The sequence below is a fragment of the Eschrichtius robustus genome, chromosome 15 (assembly GCF_028021215.1).
Source record: "Eschrichtius robustus isolate mEscRob2 chromosome 15, mEscRob2.pri, whole genome shotgun sequence".
NCBI lineage: Eukaryota > Metazoa > Chordata > Mammalia > Artiodactyla > Eschrichtiidae > Eschrichtius > Eschrichtius robustus.
This window is the reverse complement of record NC_090838.1, coordinates 52,830,672-52,851,408: the sequence shown is the minus strand read 5'-3', so window position 1 is coordinate 52,851,408 and position 20,737 is coordinate 52,830,672. Positions and strand designations below refer to the sequence as shown.

The window sequence follows — 20,737 nt, the reverse complement described above, 5'->3', positions numbered from 1 at the left end:
GGAGGGGACAATCCTATAAGACAGGAGATTTGGACATTTCTGCTGTGTGGTCTGAATAGTATATAACCAGTTTTCAGAGAAAATACTTATATGTAATATTTGCCAAGAATTTACTGTCAAACTACCAGGCTCTGTGCAGAGAGGTAACCTGTCCAAAGCTCTGTAGTTTGTAAGTGGGAGAGGTGGGATTTGAACCCAGGCAGTCTGCTTCGGGAGTCCAGGAACTTCACCACCACCCTTGCAGATAAAGAGAAAGAAATTGAGGCAACAAATTGCAAGAATACTGCTTAAATTTGCCTAAGCAGAAAGCAAATTGAGAGTTATTATAAAGACACAGCAAACCTGGTTACCTCCCAGAATCCAAGGGCAAGGTCTGTGGAAGGACTGTGAACTGGTGATTCAACAGGAAGCAGGCAAGAGGTCTCATTACCAAATGGCAGACTTTATACGGAGTCTGCAGTATATGTTTGGGGCTTCGACAAATAAAATATTTAATCTTCAATTATGTTCTTTTCCATAAGTGTATAATAGCACACAATATGGATGAATAACATACAAAATAACAAACTTTCTTCAAGTATAAGAGAAGCAGCACCAGCCTAGGAGTCTGAAGATTTGGTTTTTGTTCACACAAAAAGTTGACGTAAACTTTTGGGAGTGATGGATATGCTTGATATGTTTAATATCTTGGTGGTGGTGTTGGTTTCACAGATGTATACATATGTCAAAATTTAACGTTCAGTTTATTGTAAATCATTTATACCTCAATAAAGCTGTTTAATCTTTTTTTTTAATAGAAGTATAGTTGATTTACAATGTTGTGTTAGTTTCTGGTGTACAGCAAAGTGATTCAGTTATACATATATGTACATATTCTTTTTCCTTTTCTTTTCCATTATGGTTTATTACAGGATATTGAATATAGTTCCCTGTGCTATACAGTAGGACATTGTTATTTATCTATTTTATATATAGTAGTTTGTATCTGCTAATTCCAAACTCCTAATTTATCCCTCCCCCACTGCCTTTCCCCTTTGCTAACCATAAGTTTATTTTCTATGTCTGTGAGTCTGTTTCTGTTTTGCAAAGAAGTTCATTTGTGTCATATTTTAGATTCCACCTATAAGTGATATCATATGGTATTTGTCTTTCTCTTTCTGACTTACTTCACTTAGTATGATAATCTCTAGGTCCATCTATGTTGCTGTAAATGGCATTATTTCATTCTTTTTTATGGCTGAGCAGTATTCCATTGTGTATATATACCACATCTTCTTTATCTATTCATCTATCAATGGGCATTTAGATTGCTTCCATGTCTTGGCTATTGTAAATAGTGCTGCTATGAACATTGGGGTGTATGTACCTTTTTGAATTAGAGTTTTCTCTAGATGTATGCCCAGGAGTGGGATTGCTGGATCATATGGCATCGATTTTTAGTTTTTTTAAGGAACTTTCATACTGTTTTCCATAGTAGTTGCACCAATTTACATTCCCACCAACAGTGTAGGAGGGTTCCCTTTTCTCCACACCTTCTCCAGCATTTGCTATTTGTAGACTTTTTAATGGTGGCCATTCTGACCAGTGTGAGATGGTATCTCATTGTAGTTTTGATTGGCATTTTTCTAATAATTAGCAACGTTGAGCATCTTTTCATGTGCCTATTGGTCATCTGTATGTCTTCTTTTTTTTTGTATGTCTTCTTTGAAGAAAAGTCTACTTAGGTCTTCTGCCCATTTTTTGATTTTTTTTTTGTTGTTGTTGTTGAGTTGTATGAGCTGTCTGTGTATTTTGGAAATTAAGCCCTTGTCAGTCGCATCTTTTGCAAATATTTTCTCCCATTCTGTAGGCTGTCTTTTTGTTTGTTTTTTGTTTGTTTGTTTGTTTCCTTTGCTGTGTAAAAGCTTATAAGTTTGATTCGGTCCTATTTGCTTATTTTTGCTTTTATTTCTATTGCCTTGGGGGACTGACCTAACAAAACATTGGTGCGATTTATGTCAGAGAATGTATTGCCTATGTTCTCTTCTAGGAATTTTATGGTGTCGTGTCTTACGTTTAAGTCTTTAAGTCATTTTGAGTTTATTTTTGTGTGTGGTGTGAGGGTGTGAGGGCAGCCACATGTAAATCAACTTTATTGATTTACATGTGGCTACCCACCTTTCTCAACACCACTTGCTGAAGAGACTGTCTTTTCTCCATTGTATAGTCTTGCCTCCTTTGTCAAAGATTAATTGACCATAAGTGTGTGGTTTATTTCTGGGCTCTCTGTTCTATTCCATTGATCCATATTTCTGTTTTTGTGCCAATACCACACTATTTTGATTACTGTAGCTTTGTAGTATTGTTTTAAGTCTGGGAGGGTTATGCCTCCTGCTTTGTTCTTTTTCCTCAAGATTGCTTGGGCAATTCTGTGTCTTTTAAGGCTCCATATAAATTTTTGAGTTATTTGTTCTAATTCTGTGAAAAATGTCGTGGGTAATTTGATAGGGATCACATTAAATCTGTAGATTGCTTTGGGTAGTATGGCCATTTTAACAATATTAATTTTTCCAATCCAAAAGCATGGGATATCTTTCCATTTCTTTGAATCATCTTCAATTTCCTTTATCAGTGTTTTATAGTTATTTCATCTCCTTGGTCAGGTTTGTTCCTAAGGTTTTGTTTTGTTTTGTTTTGTTTTAAATATGATTTTAAAAGGGATTTTTTTTTCTTTCCCTTTCTGATATTTCATTGCTAGTGTAAAGAAATGCAACAGATTTCTGTATGTTAATCTTGAATCCTGCTACCTTGCTGAGTTTGTTTATCAGTTCTAGTAGTTTTTGTGTGGAGTCTTTAGGGTTTTCTATACATAGTATCATGTCATCTGCATGTAATGACAATTTTACCTCTTCTCTTCCAATTTGGATACTTTTTATTCTTCTTGTCTGATTGCTATGGCTAGGACTTCCAATACTATGTTGAATAAAAGTGGTGAGAGTGGGCATCCTTGACTTGTTCCATATTTTAGCAGAAGGCTTTCAGCTTTTCACCGTTGAGTATTATGTTGTCATATATAGCTTAAAAAGCTGTTTAAAATGTTTATGGAGTGACCAGAGTGTCATCTGTTAAGAACTAAAGCTAAAAGAAGATGCAAATTATGTTTAGTGCAGACTCAACATAGAAAATGAGTAATAAATCTCTAACAAAGTGCCCAGCTCATAATAAATGCCCATCACAATAGTTTTTGAATGTATAAATGAATGAATAAATTTGAATGTATTGCCATATGTCCCATATAGGTCATTTAAAATGACTTGTATATCAACCAGTAATTTTTTTTTCATCTCAGCTGATTCTATCTCATTTAAACTTAAAAGTCCTGGCCAAGGATCCAGCAAGTGAAATAATTTCCTTTAATAAAGACTTAAGTTTATTTTCTATGTATTTCCTTAAAGAACCTCTGTCACATATATTAATAGCAGATCTTATAAGCTCTGCAAAATGACATTGTTATGGAATACTTAGATTAGTGGATTCTCTTTTATCTAAATAACATTGAAAATATTTACATAACTATAAACTTTAGTATTGGAAAGAAACCCACGTTAACTGAACACATACTACTTCCCTAAATTATTATCTACATTAATCCTCACAATATTAGTTGAAAGAGGTATTATCCTCTTTACTGCTGCAGGAACTGAGGGTCTGGGAAGTTAAGTAAATTGCTCCAGGATAAATAGTAGGTAGTAGAGTGACGATTCAAATCCAAGCCTTTGGATTCCATGAAGAGGGTTCTGTCTCCTTGTGCTTGCCAAGTCCCAGGCATTAGAAGTAAAAAGAAATACAAAGATAAGTAAGGCACAGTCCCTGCCCTCTAGAAGCTTAGAAGCCAACCGGTCAGTTAGAAATGTAAGCGGTTAGTTGAAATAAGTTCTAACTTCTTTGTGTACTGGAGAGTTATCCAGTCTCCTGGAGTAGCTGCAGCTTAAGGTGGACATCACATCCCAGGTCTCTTTCTCAGTTTAGCATTATTTTATTTTATAGTATTTATAAGTTTTAGTTTCTTTATGAAGATTAACTCATATAATTCTCATTTAACAATGCTATGAGGTAGTCACTATTATATACCCATTTTAAAGATGAGAAAATAAGGTACAGGTAAGTTAAATAACTTATCCAAAGTCACACAACTAGTAAGTGGCAATGCTAGGATTCAAATCCAAGCAGTCTGGCTCAAGAGCCTATATTTCAGCCACTAGACTATGTTGCCTCTAAACCTTTCTAGACTCAGAAAAATTAATATTAGCATCCACCAAAGTGATCTGATTCTAGGACATTGACCCATTAGGTGCCATCCTATTGCTTAACAATGAACAATATAACTATCAAGTAGACTGGATACACTTGTTCGTTTACTACGCTCTTTCTAGGCAATTCTACCTAAGAAGGCAATTTATAATCAAAGGCTTGTTGGTGTGCTTGGAATTAGATGAAGGGGAATTACTGGCTGATTTTAAGGATCTTCTGATTCCATTTTCACTATAAGGTTATATCTGTGGCAACCATCTCCCTGGACAATACTGAAGGCATACTGCTTTTGAGACTCTTTCTAAACTTAGGATGATGACCAATCCTCCTCAACGTTTGAAATACTCTTTAGACATTTGTGTTAGTCAGAATCCCTCTATTTTTAAGTGTGGAGAGTCCCAACTCAAATAAACTTTAGCACAAATGGGAATTTTTTGACTCATGTCCCTGGAAAGTGAAGAGGTGGATGTGGCTTCTCATATTTTCGCTCAAATGAAATCATCCTCCAGATTTCTTTTTCTATCTGTGTCCCTCACCCTCCACAACTCTTGGCTTTGCTTACCTCTGTGTGTTGACCTCATTCATTCCTACAGAAAGATACTTATTGGGCCATGCTGGGTCACCTATTCTGTTTTCGATCAATCAATATGGTCAAGAGAATGAGATACTCTTGTTTGGTTGGGTTTGGTTCACTTGTCCATCTGTGTGGCCTTGGGGTCTGAGTTTACTTGATAATCTCACCAGGGGAACAAGTTGGAGGGAAGGAGGATACATTCCTCAAAGGAAATAGGGATGATGTACAGACAAAAACAATAGGATCAGTAAACCGTATTGTGGCCCGAGATAAGAGAAAAAAATCATTAAAACGAATTCTATCCTTGTTTAAAATCTTGATGTGTTCATCATGGATTTTTTGCCTTAATTTTGATTTTTTAAATATTGCATTAAATATTATTTATCTTGATTTTTCAGTTTTTTGGCATCCCTTAAATTTTGCATTAAGGGCAGATGTCTCACTCGCCAGGCTTCCTCACCCCAGACCTGGTCCTACCACGAGGAGTCTACTTACTTCACAGATTAACATGGTGTCTGACTCAAAGTAAGTGCTCAATAAATGTTTTCAAAATGAGTAGATTTATGAATAAATTGAAAAGTTTAGTCACTGAGATATATGATAAAGCTACTGTCAATTCTATCATTTTTTAATATACAAAAGTACACATTTTATAAACTTATGTTAAGCAAGCATAAGAGACTGAATGATAATCAGAATGTCATTTTAAAAGTTTGCAGTTAGAAATGTGAGACAGTAAACTTCTTGGAGGGAAGGGTAGAAGAGTAGAAAGGTTACTAATGTTTGTTGCGACCTTATACTGTGGATGTACTATCCACTATGTGAGGCATTTTGGATGTGTCATTACATTTAATACAAGTCTATGAGGTTGATATTTTTGTGTTGTTTAAATAAGGAAACTAAAGCTCAGACAGACTTGCTCTATAACTGATAAGTGACAGAGAAAGGATTTTAAATAAATTTATTTATTTTATTATATTTTTTATTTTTTATTTTTTTTAATTTTTGGCTGTGTTGGGTCTTCGTTTCTGTGCGAGGGCTTTCTCTAGTTGCGGTGAGCGGGGGCCACTCTTCATCGCGGTGTGTGGGCCTCTCGTTATCGCGGCCTCTCTTGTTGCGGAGCACAGGCTCCAGACACGCAGGCTCAGGAGTTGTGGCACACGGGCCTAGTTGCTCCGCGGCATGTGGGATCTTCCCAGACCAGGGCTCGAACCCGTGTCCCCTGCGTTGGCAGGCAGATTCTCAACCACTGCGCCACCAGGGAAGCCCTATTTTATTTTTATTATTTATTTTTGGCTGCATTGGGTCTTCGTTGCTGCACGCGGGCTTTCTCTAGTTGCAGTGAGCGGGGGCTACTCTTCATTGCGGTGCGTGGACTTCTCATTGCGGTGGCTTCTCTTGTTGTGTTGCACGGGCTCCAGGTGCACGGGCTTCAGTAGTTGCAGCACGCGGGCTCAGTAGTTGTGGCATACAGGCTTAGTTGCTCCACGGCGTGTGGGATCTTCCCGGGTCCCCTGCATTGGCAGGAGGATTCTTAACCACTGCACCACCAGGGAAGCCCAGCGAAAGGATTTCAATCAAGGTCTTTCTGTCTAAAACGCCCTTATTCTGGCTGCTGTGTTTGTTGGAGGCAAGGTAAGCTAGAGGGGAAGAAAAAGAGAAAAATATAGTGGTATCTGTCCACTCAAGGAAAGCAGGTTTATAGATGATCTGTTAATAGAAAAGAGATAGTTGAAGAATAAATTAATGAGTGGGAGATAGAGGCTGAGGAATTTTCCCTTATTCATTTCAAAAGACAAAGAAAAGTTAATAGATCTAGAAGTTTCAATATTTATGTAATAGAGGCACTAGGAAGAGAGAAAGAGGGAATGCAGAGGAAAAAATAATGATAAAAGTGTATTTCTCAGAGTTTAAGAAAGATGCAAGTCTTTAAATGGAAAATGTTAACCAAGATGAATGAAACAGAACCAACACTTAGACTCGTCATGGTGAAATTTTAAAACACTAGGGATAAAGATAAAGTCCTAAAGGCTTCCAAAGGAATAAACAGGTTAAGCTCAAAGCAATGAGAATCCGTGTGGCATCAGATTCCTCACTGGCAACACTGCTGGAAGACAACATAACAATATCTTCTAAGATCTGAGGAAAAAACGATACTGAGAAAAACTAGCTTTCAAGTGAGAGTACAAAATATTTTCACATACCCAAAGATTCAGAAATTTTACCCCTCACCCCCCAGATCTTCACTGAAATAATTATTTGGGGATGTACTCTAGCAAAGTGAATGATGAATCCAAGAAAAAGGAAGATGTAGGATTTAGGAACTAATGTGAGGGGGAGACTGGGTAGGCTTGAGGTACAGTGTATTCTGGATTACTGCTAATGACCTTGTATCCTAGACCTCCAACACCACACGAAATAGGACCCATTCCAATTCTAGATGGTACTTAAGATTTTCATCACCAACAAGCTTCTCTTCATAAAATATAATCAGAAATTTTGTTGGCTATAAGGGACTCTACCAACTCAGAACTAAACTCTGGAATATGGCTTTACTCTATTGTTTCTTATAGGGTTAGAGTTAAGAAAGTCACATTTGTTATGAAAATAATTACATGATATTTTATGCATCACCATATTTTGCCAATTGCAAAAGTTTGGATTAAAAGGTTGTTCTTTCTCATAGAGGTATATAAAGATGGGAACTGGTATAGCAAAATGTTCTGTGATGTCAGACCCATCTGGGTTTGAATTATGACTCTGAGATTTGATCTTGAGAAATATATTTAGCCTCTCTGAACCTCAGTTTATTTACACATAAGGATAATCAGACCTACCTCTCAGGTTTGTATAAGGATTTAAGAAGTTAACATATGTAAAGTACCTCTCAGGTTTGTATAAGGATTTAAGAAGTTAACATATGTAAAGTAGCATGGTGTGCCAAGAGTTTCAACCCTGGTTGCATATTAGAATCATCCAGGAGGCTTTTAAAAACTATAGATGCTCAGGCCCCACCCCTAGAGATTTGGTTTCAGTTGGTTCCAGGTTGGTATATTTTAAAAGCTTCCCAAGACATTTAAATAGACATTTCTACAAAGAAGACATACAGATGGCCAAGAGGCACATGAAAAGATGCTCAACATCGCTAATTATTAGAGAAATGCAGATCAAAACTACAATGGGGTATCACCTCACACCGGTCAGAATGGCCATCATCAAAAAATCCACAAACTATAAATGCTGGAGAGGGTGTGGAGAAAAGGGAACCTTCTTGCACTGTTGGTAGGAATGTAAATTGATACAATCACTATGGAGAACAGTATGGAGGCTCCTTAAAAAACTAAAAATAGAACTACCATATGACCCAGCAATCCCACTATTGGGCATATATCCAAAGAAAACCATAGTTCAAAAAGACACATGCACCAATGTTCATTGCAGCACTATTTACAATAGCCAGGACATGGAAGCAATCTAAATGTCCGTTGACAGATGAATGGGTAAAGAAGATGTGGTTCATACATACAATGGAATATTACTCAGCCATAAAAAAGAATGAAATTGGGTCATTTGTAGAGACGTGGGTGGACCTAGAGTCTGTCATACAGAGTGAAGTAAGTCAGAAAGAGAAAAACAAATATCATATTTTAATGTATATATGTGGAATCTAGAAAAATGGTACAGATGAACCTATTTTCAGGGCTGGAATAGAGATGCAGACATAAGGAAGAGATGTGTGAACATGGTGGGGGGGGAAGGGGAGTAGGATGAATTGGGAGATTGGGATTGAGATATATTCATTACCATGTGTAAAATAGATAGTTAGTGGGAACCTGCTGTATAGCACAGGGAGCTCAGCTCAGTGCTCTGTGGTGACCTAGATGGGTGGGATTGGAGTGGGGGGAGGGAGGTCCAAGAGGGAGGGGATATATGTATACATACACCTGATTCACTTCATTGTACAGCAGAAACTAACACAACATTGTAGAGTAACCGTACCCCAATTAAAAAAAAAAAAAATACAAGCTTCCCAGGTGATTCAAATAGTGGGTTGGCCAAAAAGTTCGTTAGGATTTTTCCATAACATCTTACAGAAAAACCCGAACAAACTTTTTAGCCAACCCAATATATTGACAAGGTTGAGAAAATTTGACAAGCATACATATGGCTGGCACAAAGTTAAGTGCCCAATAAATGGTAACTTCAAAAAATTGGGGGGAAAATGTAACAGAAAGCTTCTAGGTAGAGGTGGATTTAAGCAAATAAGGCTTAAGTTTTAGGACCCTTCACCGGCACAGTCTCCTTCTAAGGCTCAGTGAGGCTCCTTAGAGTGAGGGGAAGATGTTAGCAGCCCCAGCCCAGTGCGGGAGTGCTGCCCCACCTAGGGTCATCTGCCTGGGCTATCTAATTCTCTTTCGCTTCCCTATTTCTCTTTCTTCCAATTGCAAAAGCAATTTTAGATATTAGAAGAGATCAGCCAGATTCCAGAGCAAGGATAAAATTTATTTCCATGGGAAGATCTCGGTATACTCCACAAATAGGTAATTCTTGTTATTCTGTTTTACTAGTGTTGAAATAGACACCCAGAGATTATATCACTGCCGCAAGTCACAAATCAGCAAATAGTAGCCAAAGCAGCATAGTAACAGAATCCGAAAGTCTTGTCTTACACTCCTGTGTCTAAGCACGCTGGTATATCTCCTGGGCAATTATGCATGTCTGTGCTGGGTGATCATGCATAAACTCCAGAGGATGGTGCCACTGACCTTTCAAAACTTGCCTCATTCCTTGAGTAATTGATACGTCCTCAGGCCTTACTAGCTTGTGACCTCAGAACAAGGCCACGCAGCTTAATATCCAAACTGCAGCTCTGAGCCCCTGGAGTTGGGAAGTCTGTTCCTCTGCTGGATCCACACGTTCCTCCCCACCTCCCCCAAATCCAAGGAGCGTTTAGGAGTTGCTTTTCATCTCCATCAGTCCATCACTTGCGTGGGCCTCCTCCAAGGCCCTGGGAGAAGCCCTGGCTGTGTATTCAAATGGGTGTATGATTTTATAAAATTTGTAAATATTTTAATAGCAATCAGTTGACTTCTGTCTCTTTCTACCACTTCTGCTCCTTTGCACTCTCCTGTCTAGTGTGGTACTGGAGCAGCTATGGGCCTTTTTATAGAATCTGGCTAGGAGGAAGGTAAATACTATACTATATGTACATGTTCCTCAAAAATATTTTTTAAAAAGAAAGTTAAGTTGGAAATATGCTATTTTTAGCAGGTTTAATGTCAGATATTATTGACATACAATAAAGGCACATTTTTAAAGTGTGCAATTTGGTAAGTTTTGACTTATGTATAGCCTGAGAAACCATCACCAAATCAAGATAATGAACAGACCCATCACACTCAAAGGTTTCCTCATGCCTCTTTGTAATTCCTCCTTCCTGCCTTCACTCCCATCCCCAGGAAACCACTGATCTGCCTTCTGTCAGTATAAATTAGTTTGCATTTTCTATAATTTTTCTATAAATGGAATCATACAGTATGTACTCCTTTTTGTCTGGCTTTTTTCATTCAACATAGTTATTTTTGGATTCATCCATGTTATGTGTATCAATAGTTTGTTCTTTTCTTTGCTAAATAGTATTCTATTTTATGGATATGTTACAATTTCCTTATCCACTCTACTGTTGAGAGACATTTGGATTGTTTCCAGTTTGGAACTATTACAAACAAAGCTGCGTTGAACATTTGCATATAAGTCTTTGCATGAACATATGCTTTCATTTCTCTTGGCTGAATACTTGGAAGTAGAATGACTGTGTCAGATGGTAGGTATATATTTAATTTTTAAGAAATTGCCAGGTCTTCCAAAGTGGTTGTATCATTTTACATTCCCACTAGCAATGTATGAAAGTTCTAGTTGATCCATATCCTTGCTAATACTTAGTATGGTCAGCCTTTTATTTTAGCCATTCTAATAAAGGTAGTGGAATCTCACTATGATTTTAATTTATATTTCCCTAATGGCTAATGGTGTAGCATATCTTTTCATGTGCTTATTTGCCATCTTTATAGCTTCTCTATGAAGTATCTTTTCAAATCTTTTGCCCATTTTTAAAATGTTTGTGTTGTTTGTTTTCTTATTATTGAGTTTTGAGAGTTCTTTATAGATTCTAGATATTCTCAGATGTGGTCTGGCTCCATATGGCCAGGATAAACCAATCACCATGGATGACAGAATATTTCCAAAGCTGATTACTGAGACTTGAATAATGCCACGTGTGGGACATCTTCTACCCCACCCTGCAATGTAGTCTATACACTGGACCAAACCACTCTGTAAGGGAAAAACACTTCCTGTGTCTCCTGTACTCTCACACTACTACCACACTTCACTTCACTTCTGCCACCAGATGTGCGAGTTTTCCACACATCTAGAAATTCTGTCACACCAGCTGGGTGTCCCATAATTTAACTCAATTCTGACACTATTGGAGACAGTATCAGATCCCATAGTTTATGTGGGTCTCAGTCCCACAAGACACCCCCCGCTTCAGATGCCAATTGCAAGTCCCAGGTTGTCACCTGTGCTTCTGACTGATCAGATATACATCTCACAACCTACTCCTTGGGTTTGATAATTTGCTACAATGGCTCGCAGAACTCAAGGAAATATTTAACTCATGTTTGCCAGTTTATTTTAAAAGGATATGATAAAGGATACAGATGAATAGCCAGATGGAAGAAATGCATAGGGCAAGGTATGGAGGAAGGGACACAGAGCTTCCATGTCCTTGCCAGGCATGCCACCCTCCTGCTACCTCCATCCTCCATGTGTCCAGCCATCTGGAAGTTCCCTGTACTTTTGGGATTTCTATGGTGGCTTCATCACATAGGCAAGACTGATTATTAGCTCAGTTTCCAGCCTCTCTCCCCTTCCTGGAGGATAGGGGTGGAGCTGAAAGTTCCAAGCTTCTAATCACAGCTTGGTCTTTCTGGTGACCAGCCCCCATCCAGGAGCCCACCAACCACTGCCTCATTAGAACAAAAGACACTCCTATCAGTTAGAAAATTACAAGTTTTAGGAGCTTTGTGCCGGGAACCAGGGGCAGAGACCAATACATACATTTTCTAATTATTTCACACGCTCTAAGTCCTTTTCATGGCTTTTTTTCTACCATGGGCAGAAGACAAGTTCAGACCTGCACAGTAACCTGCCTGCGGTCTAACCTTACAATCTCCCATGAGCAAATGCTTTAACAAAAACACACACACATCTTCCAAGAAGCATCACTTTCAGTGACACTCCAGTCTACAGTTGCAATCAGAAAAACAAAAAACAAAACCAGTTCTCTTACTGGAAAGCATATAGTCTTGCTAACAGTTGTTTCCCTGAATAAAAGGCTTAATATTTTAAGCTTTCACATGCTTTACAACTGCCTGCAGTTTATCTTCACAGTGTCTCCAAGAGCAATTGATGGATTCCTGCTTGTCATTTGCATTTTGCAGGTTCCATTTTGGCACCTCTTCCCCAAAGCAAAGATTTTCATCTTTGCTTCTAGAGACAGAACATTTATAATATCACTTCTTCAGCTTCTCAAAACACTAAACTTGCTTGTCCACTGGACACTGAAAAAAAAAATATATATATATATATATACCCAAACATACATATATATGACTGTTGCAGATGTTCCATATAGTTATTTGTATATATATCTGCAACTCTCCCTTCTACAGAACTTTTGATTGAGGGGGGATGAGGAGTCTCTGGATCAATGAACAAGCATTTTGGAGGTTCCTAATGCTCCTAGATGTGTGAGCCTAGCATCTAGTCATTTCTAAACACTGGTAAAACTGACAGAAGAGTGAGAGAGTGACCCTAAATGGAGCCAAGAAGTGGATGGCAGAATTTTTTTTCCATCCTAAACTTTTCCCTGCTGCTATAACCTTTAGTTATACAAAAACAAACAAAGAGTTTACAGAGGGGCATGGAATAGGAAAACTCATGGGAATTAGAGCTAAAATTGTGCAAAGAACAGCTGTAGCTGATCTAAGACTGGTAAGAGGCCACAAAGCAGAGAGGGAGCTGAAGGAAGTCAGGGGTCTTGGAATAACTTGACAGTAGTATGAAAATTAGTCGTATCTCTGGATCCCAGGAATATGAAAATATTTCCCGAAGTTTTGCCATTTTTTTTCTGCCTTAATGCCCTTTTTTTTAATGCTGCTTCTTAGTTTAAATGAGAAAATTCCTTAAGTCATTTTTCATCAGCTTTTATTGCAGAATCTTACAAAACTTTGGAAACTAAAACCAAGTCAACCAAAGGAATTAAAAAATCACAGTTGTTTGGGAAACAGTTATTACAGAATCAAAAAACATTATACCCTTCAACATCCTTTGACCACCTTATCATAGTCAATGTAGTCATATCATCATCATCATCATCGTATAACTATTGTCTTTTTTTTTTTTTGATGAGGACCATTTTTTTAGTCTTTATTAAATTCGTTACAATATTGCTTCTGTTTTATGTTTTGGTTTTTTGTCCGCGAGGCATGTGGGATATTAGCTCCCCAACCAGGGATCGAACCCTCACCCCTTGTATTGGACGGCGAAGTCTTAACCCCTGGACTGCCAGGGAAGTATTATTAGTGTTATCCATCTGCCAGGCACCAAACCACATGCTTTACACATTGTGTCAATATCTTTCAATATCTCAGTACAGCCCTATGTGTTAGATATTATCCCCTTTTCACAGATTGAAAAACAGAGGCACGGAGAAAGTAACTTACTCACAGTCACAAACTAGTTAAAGTGAAGTTAAAAATCAAACGCCAACCCATTTAACCCCAGAGTCAGGCTCATAACTGGCTCACCATATTCACGCTTTCACTCAGTGATTGATACTTGTGGAAGCAGGTTTACCATGACCTAGTGAAGCTTAAATTTCAGGCCCTTTCATTTGTACAAGCCCCTTCCAAAGCCTTGGGAGTGGGGGTCCATGATGATGTGTTCACATGACCATAAGTCTTTGTAAAATTAACAATCAGTTAAGACTGCTGTCTCTTCAATCCAACTCCTCCTCCATCACACTTACCCTCACATCATGGGGCATTGGAGTGACTGTGGACATTTTGGGGATCATACTGAATTGGGGGTTGGAGGATATATTTAATCTGAGTTTTATGTGATATTTTATGTAGTTCACAATCATGTTTGTGTACAATTAAGCAATTGCTATCTATGTTGGTGTAGGAATGACTTTCAGTAATTCTCTTAACCACTGGTTGTGCCAACTCACCTGGTGTTGTGACAGTTAAACTAAAAGAGTAAAAATGTGGTGGGAAGAAAAAAGAAAAGAGAGGGAATTAGAGCAAATATTACATTTTTGACATTTTAAATTAAACTTGTATAAGAATTCATAAGTCTTAAAATTAAGCTCCTTACTATTAGAATTAACTATTTTAAACCATTAATGAAATTAGGTACAGTATAATCTCTAATACATTTTAGAGAGACTTTATTAAGTGGTTTATATAAATGATCATCATTTTCCTGGGTAATGTGCTTGTATGAAGCAGCTCATTCCCCTGTGGTGCCTGGTGAAGCATATATTTGATGTGAAGGAGCCCTGGCATATGATCACATGTGATATGTGATAAATTTATAACATTGGGCTTCCCAGTTTGAATTGTCAGATGAGCAGTGAGAGGCCTACCTGGCACATACTTAATGAAGCATTTGTGAAGTGAATGAGCAAATGAATGAGTGAATGAATCATTAGATTTATAGGGTTTATATGTCATCAGATTTACATATCATTCCCTAGATTGAGACCCCTTGGTTCAGAGAGGCTGAGTGATTTACCTCCTAACGCTCAATGGCAGAGTGAAACAAGGATTCAGTTTGCCTGACTTTCAAAAATGCATTCTTTAATAAGATTTCAGATCATGGATATTTTCTAGAAGGCTTTAAATAAATCTCCACCATTTCCAAGCACTAAAAGTACCTCTTTTATAGCCTAGAAACTGCTGTCCTTCAATGGAAAAGAATTCCTCTTTAGAATATCCAGGAAATTAGGCAGTGATTGTTTTAAATATGGCTTCATGTTACCTGACCTGGTTCTGATAAAAAAGATGCCCAAAGAGTCTTGTGGCAGCCGGTGGGGTGGGGTTAGGAGTGGGGGGCAGTGGGGAGGCTCTTTAGATCAAGGGTTTTCAAACTGAGAGTTTTGACCCATTAGTGGTTAGTGAAATCAATTTAGTGGCTGAATTTTTTTTAATAGAATAAAAAGGAAAATATCAGATTGCATTGCCACATGGTAAAGGAACTAAGTATTGCTTAGGGAAAACTTTGATGCACCTTGTCACAATATAAAATATATATATACATATTTTTTATTTATTTATTTATTTATTTTTGGCTGTGTTGGGTCTTTGTTGCTATGTGCAGGCTTTCTCTAGTCATGGCGAGTGGGGGGCTGTTCTTCACTGTGGTGCACAGGCTTCTCATTGCAGTGGCTTCTCTTGCTGCGGAGCGTGGGCTCTAGGCTCACAGGCTCAGTAGTTGTGGCGCACCGGCTCAGTTGCTCCGTGGCATGTGGGATGTTCTCCGACCAGGGCTCGAACCCGTGTTCCCTGCATTGGCAGGCGGTTCTCAACCACTGCACCACCAGGGAAATCCCTAAAATATATTTTTTTACTGTGGATCATGGTCAGAATTTTTTAAATTAATTAATTTTATTTTTTAATTGAAGTATAGTTGATGTACAATATTATGTAAGTTACAAGTGTACAATATAGTGATTCACAATTTTTAAAAGTTATACTCCATTTATAGTTATTATAAAACATTGGCTATATTCCCTGTATTGTACAATATATCCTTGTTGCTTATTTTATACCAATAGTTTATACCTCTTCATCCCCTACTATTGTCCCTACCCACAGAATTTTTTTTTTTAAACTAGTGTTGGTGACCAAGTGCCTAGAACAGAATAAGAGTATAACATTCAGCATAGTATGTATTTAGAAGGAATAAACCGGGGGGCGGAAATGTAATTGTTTTGGGTTGATGAGAAAAGGAGGGAGGAGGACTACCACGGTTGGGCCAGCCCTTAAATGATGCACAGAGGAGGGAAAGCTCAGAGCCTGTGTTGTAAGGCCAGAGGTCGAGGCCTGGAGGTTTCTACAGAATGGGTAGACCTCCAGGGCCGTGGGAAGCTTCGCATTGGATGGAGATTCAGCCTGAGCTGGGCCTGTGATGGAATTTGATATGGACAGGCTTGCAAGAGGCTAAGTTGAAGTGGAGATATCACTGGGCATGGGGGAAGATCAAGGTTGTTGACTTTGAAGTTGGTTGAGCTCCAGGTGCAAGTGTAGTTGGTTTATTCAGTGCTAGATTTTGAAAGAGTGGCATGAAAGGATGTAACTAGAGTTCATTGGGAGTGAGTATAAAAACACTGGGGAAACTGGCACTGGGCACCTACTGAATTGTGGGGGACCCTACAGGCAATGGGGTGGGGTAGGCAAGAATGATACATTGGGATTGAGAAGTCATCGCTATTACCTGTTTGCTTCAGACTGCTTAGTACATAAAAGTTATATATTTACAATACTGCAGTGCTATACCAAATAATATCCAAGTAGAATAATGAGTATAAAAGTGTTATATCCACCTTTTATTAGCATTTTCCTAGTGAATCTTTTTCCATTCCTTTATTTTTAACTTTGACATATTGTTTTGTGTGTCTCTTGTAAATAGAAAATATTTTCATTTAATTAAGAATATATCAAAATGTAAAACAGTGTTTTGATTAGGAAGGTGAATAACTGTCAAGATTCTTACCTTAAAAAATCAATTATAAGAAAATACTAAAAATTATTAACTATATAACTGGATGGGTTAAAACAGTTCACCAGGTAGCTTGAAATACAATTCATTAAATCTGAATCTATAAAATTGTAATTACTTTAGAGTAAGTGACCAGAAGAAAAAGAGGTGTGGGAGCAAATAGTACTATCAGATCACACTGAACCAATTTCAGATTATTAGGGATTTGACATCCCGCTATTGCTGAAAGAAAAAATAACAGAAAAAAAAAAGGATATGTGATCAATCTATTTTAAAAATCATTTGAGGCCTTGGAAAAGGGTCAGAATTTAACTTGAAATTTTTATATAAGAAAAATTCTCTAATAAATCTACATCTTAATGAGGTATTTGTCTTCTAGCTAAAAGGGTAAAAAATACGTCAATCTTAAAATTCCTGGGAAAAAAAACTTGAAATATGTTTATCATATTTATATAAAAATACGATATAAAGGCTCCACTCTCAAGAATTCCAGGAGTTGAGTATAGTTTTATTGTTGTTATTGTTTTCATTTGTTTTTTCCAGTAGGAGGATAGGTTTTGGTTGAAATATTCATGCTCTCTTACCTGATCCACTTTGTTATATTGTGAAGAAGGCTGGCTAAGGATCAGAACCAGGAAAGTCAACCTGCCCACACTGGCATCAAACTTTGGGGATTATGAGCATCAGATAACTCTCTGAGTGCACCTACTACAAATAGCTGTGAAATACATTATGCACGCTGACATTATTCAGGCAGCTGCATTTTCTGTTCTGATTATCTTTGCATAGAATAAATTTTTTTCTCAGTTTCTGTGTTAACAGAAAGAGGGTTAAGATTGGATGGTCAGTGTGGTAAACATGGACCAACACAACAGGGCCAACAGTTACCAAACAAATTCATTTTCATAGCCAAGCTAAGCCAAAACTTAAAACACAAAACAATCATATTCTCAGGTAAGACAGAAATACTTTGTGGGCTATAGTGAGCTAACTCCAACAATAACATTTAACAATATATCAAAAGTCCCTTACATCAGCCATGATTAATTATTATAAGGTAGCAATTATACCATTAATGTGGGAAGACCAAGATATTATCTGAATGAAGTAGTGATTAAATCAGAAAGGATTTAAAAGATAACTCTGTCAGAAATCATGTCATCATACTTACTGGAAAAATAATCATTGTTGAAGCTGAGTTATACTTGGAGGTTCTATTTTCTCTACTTTTGTATATCTTTGAAATTTTCCATTAAATAAGTGAAAAGGAAACAGACAAAAGTTAGAAAAACCTAAATCACTTTTTTTTTTACTTCTCTAGAAGTAAAAATAAAGCTTTAAGTGGCAGGTTATAGAAGAGTGAATGCTACAATGAGTATAACTAGACTTTACCACAAATTGAATTCATATTCATTAAAAATTTTGCATTCATTTTTGTGTGTATAAGTGTGTTGGCTTCAGTGCTCATAATATATGTCATAAGGTTGAGTAAAATTTTTTTGTAAGTATATATCACAATATAAATGTCAGATATTCTTATTCATTCTGAAAATTACCAGTAGCCGATGTCACTGAAGCTGATAGAGGGCAGTATGGTCTTGTGATTTCTAGCAACAGATCCTGAGAAATGGGCTGTGATCCCAGTTTTGCTTACTAAGGAAGCAGCCCAATTCAATCATCATTTAAGTGACATTCATTAAGGGTTCAACACCATACTAGAACAGCGTGACATAATGGTAGGTTTGGAGTCACACATGGGCTAGAATCCTGGCTTGGCCATTTACAGTCGTGTGATCTTGGGCAAAATAACTTAAACTCATTGGACCAGGCTCAGCTTCGTCTTCTGTAAATGGGAACAGTAATAGCTAACTGAGAGGGTTGTTGTAAGGATAAAATGAAATACAGCCCATTATGTATCTAGAACAGTGTCTGATGTGTATTGACAGTATGTGCAATAAACGGTGGTTGTTATTATTACTGTTTGCCCCATTGAGTATGATATATTCTCTCCATAGTGATAAGTAGAATATAGAAATATACATAGTGGTAAGTAGAATGCAGAAATAGGCAATATCCTATTGCACTAGGCATTCTAAGATAGACACGTATGCAGGGTAGCCTAGCTCTTGACATGGACATGCATGTTGTGAAATCCAGGGGACACTTTCAGTTCTCGTGTTACTTAACCTCCCAGCAGCATTTGACTCTGTGACTTCCTTTTTGAAACACTGTCTTCCCATGGCTTCTATGGGTTTGCTCCTTCACCTCCAGCTGCTCCCTCTCTGTCTCCTTCATGGGTTAATCTTCATCTTCTAGCCAAAGTTACCATCTTTCAGCCTCTACGACATACCACGGCCTCAGCAACATGCTTTTCCCTCCTTCTGGAATGCTCTGCCCTCCCTCCTTTTGCCAGCTAACTCTTCCTCACCCTTCAGTTCTCCATCCTTTTTTTTTTTTAAGGCTTAATTTTATTTATTTTTGGCTGCGTTGGGTCTTCATTGCTGCGCACAGGCTTTCTCTAGTGGTGGCAAGTGGGGGCTACTCTTTGTTGCGGTGCGCGGGCTTCTCCTTGCGGTGGATTCTCTTGTTGTGGTTCACGGACTCTAGGTGCGTGGGCTTCTCTTGTTGCAGAGCACGGGCTCAGTAGTTGTGGCACGCGGGCTCTAGAGCACAGGCTCAGTAGTTGTGGGGCACGGGCTTAGCTGCTCTGCGGCATGTGGGATCTTTCCGGACCAGGGCTCAAACCCATGTTCCCTGCATTGGCAGGTGGATTCCTATCTACTGTGCCACCAGGGAAGTCCCTCCATCCATTCTTCACTTCCTCCTTGTGAGGTCAAATTTCCCTTATTCTATATTCCTTCATAGCTCTTACATAGTTAAAACTTTACCATCTTTAGTGTAACTCTTTAAGTTGCCCCTCCCCTCAGAATGTAGGCTCCATGAAGGCAGGAATCAGTCTATTTTTGCTCATCATTATATCTCCAGAACCCAGAATATTCCCCAACATATAATATGTGCTCAAGAATTAGTTCTTGGAGTAAAAGGATGAATGTATAACTATACAGTGATATTTTATTGTCTGTCTTCTTCCAGCTCCAAGAGAGAAGGAAACATATCTGTTTTATTCACAACCATATATGCGGTACCTAACACATACTGCATGGCACATAGAAGGAAACATAATAAATTAATTTTTTTAAGGAATAAAAGAATAAATGAATGAGTACGGTTCCAAGGCAGACATTCTAGTAGTTCTACAAGTAGCATGTCAGTGTTTGGGATTTTTTTTTTTTTAACTATCTTTTGATAAAGTTTCTGGTTATAATAGAGCACCAAATACCTTTATTGTCTCTAGAGAAGAGTCCTTTGGAAAATATTACTTACTAGCTTGTTCTCCTTGCAATATGTCATGTCTAAAATAGGCTGTCTGTAAAGATCTTGAATCTATACACTTCTCCCCCCTTTTCGTTGCCGTCACTCTCATCAAAGTCACTATCATATTTCCCCTGGACTAAATTGGGCCACGCACTTTTCCTTAAGCATTATTTATTAAACTGTATATAAACTTGGATAGTCCAGAGTTTTTATTGTGTCTCAGGGTCAAGTATCATATCTGTTTATGTTATCTCCAAAGAAAGGTAGGCAAGTATAATATTTTTACTATAAAAAAAGCATAAATAATTTTTTATTTTGTTGTGGGAGAGGATTATTTCCGTTCTTCATTCTACAAAATATTTCCTTTACTTAAGGAAAAGAAGTATTTTTTAAACTAGCAACAAATCTTTGTTTTCAAATGACCGAACTGAAAACATTCAGTTTAAAAAAAAAACAAAATAGCCAAAGACGTTTTAAGTCCCCCTACCTCCCTGCCCCATGAATTCTTAGCCTTTGAGGTACCTGAGATGCTCAAGGAGATTGACAAGAAGAGTCAATTATGCAACTGTGACAGCCCTGAGAATGCGCTCAGTCTTGTAGTCGGCATATCTGGATCCTGCCCTTCCTCCAAGGCAAAGCTCCTGTCTT

General features: G+C 37.8%; 1 long non-coding RNA gene across 1 annotated transcript in view; it reads left to right on the top strand.

Moving 5' to 3' along the window:
- The window catches only part of LOC137778154 (uncharacterized), a 53,479-nt gene that overhangs the window by 10,904 nt on the left and 21,838 nt on the right, over positions 1-20,737 (top strand). The window contains exon 2 of the long non-coding RNA XR_011076751.1: positions 5,263-5,389. This is a non-coding gene — a long non-coding RNA (uncharacterized lncRNA). The remainder of the gene's footprint in view (positions 1-5,262; positions 5,390-20,737) is intronic.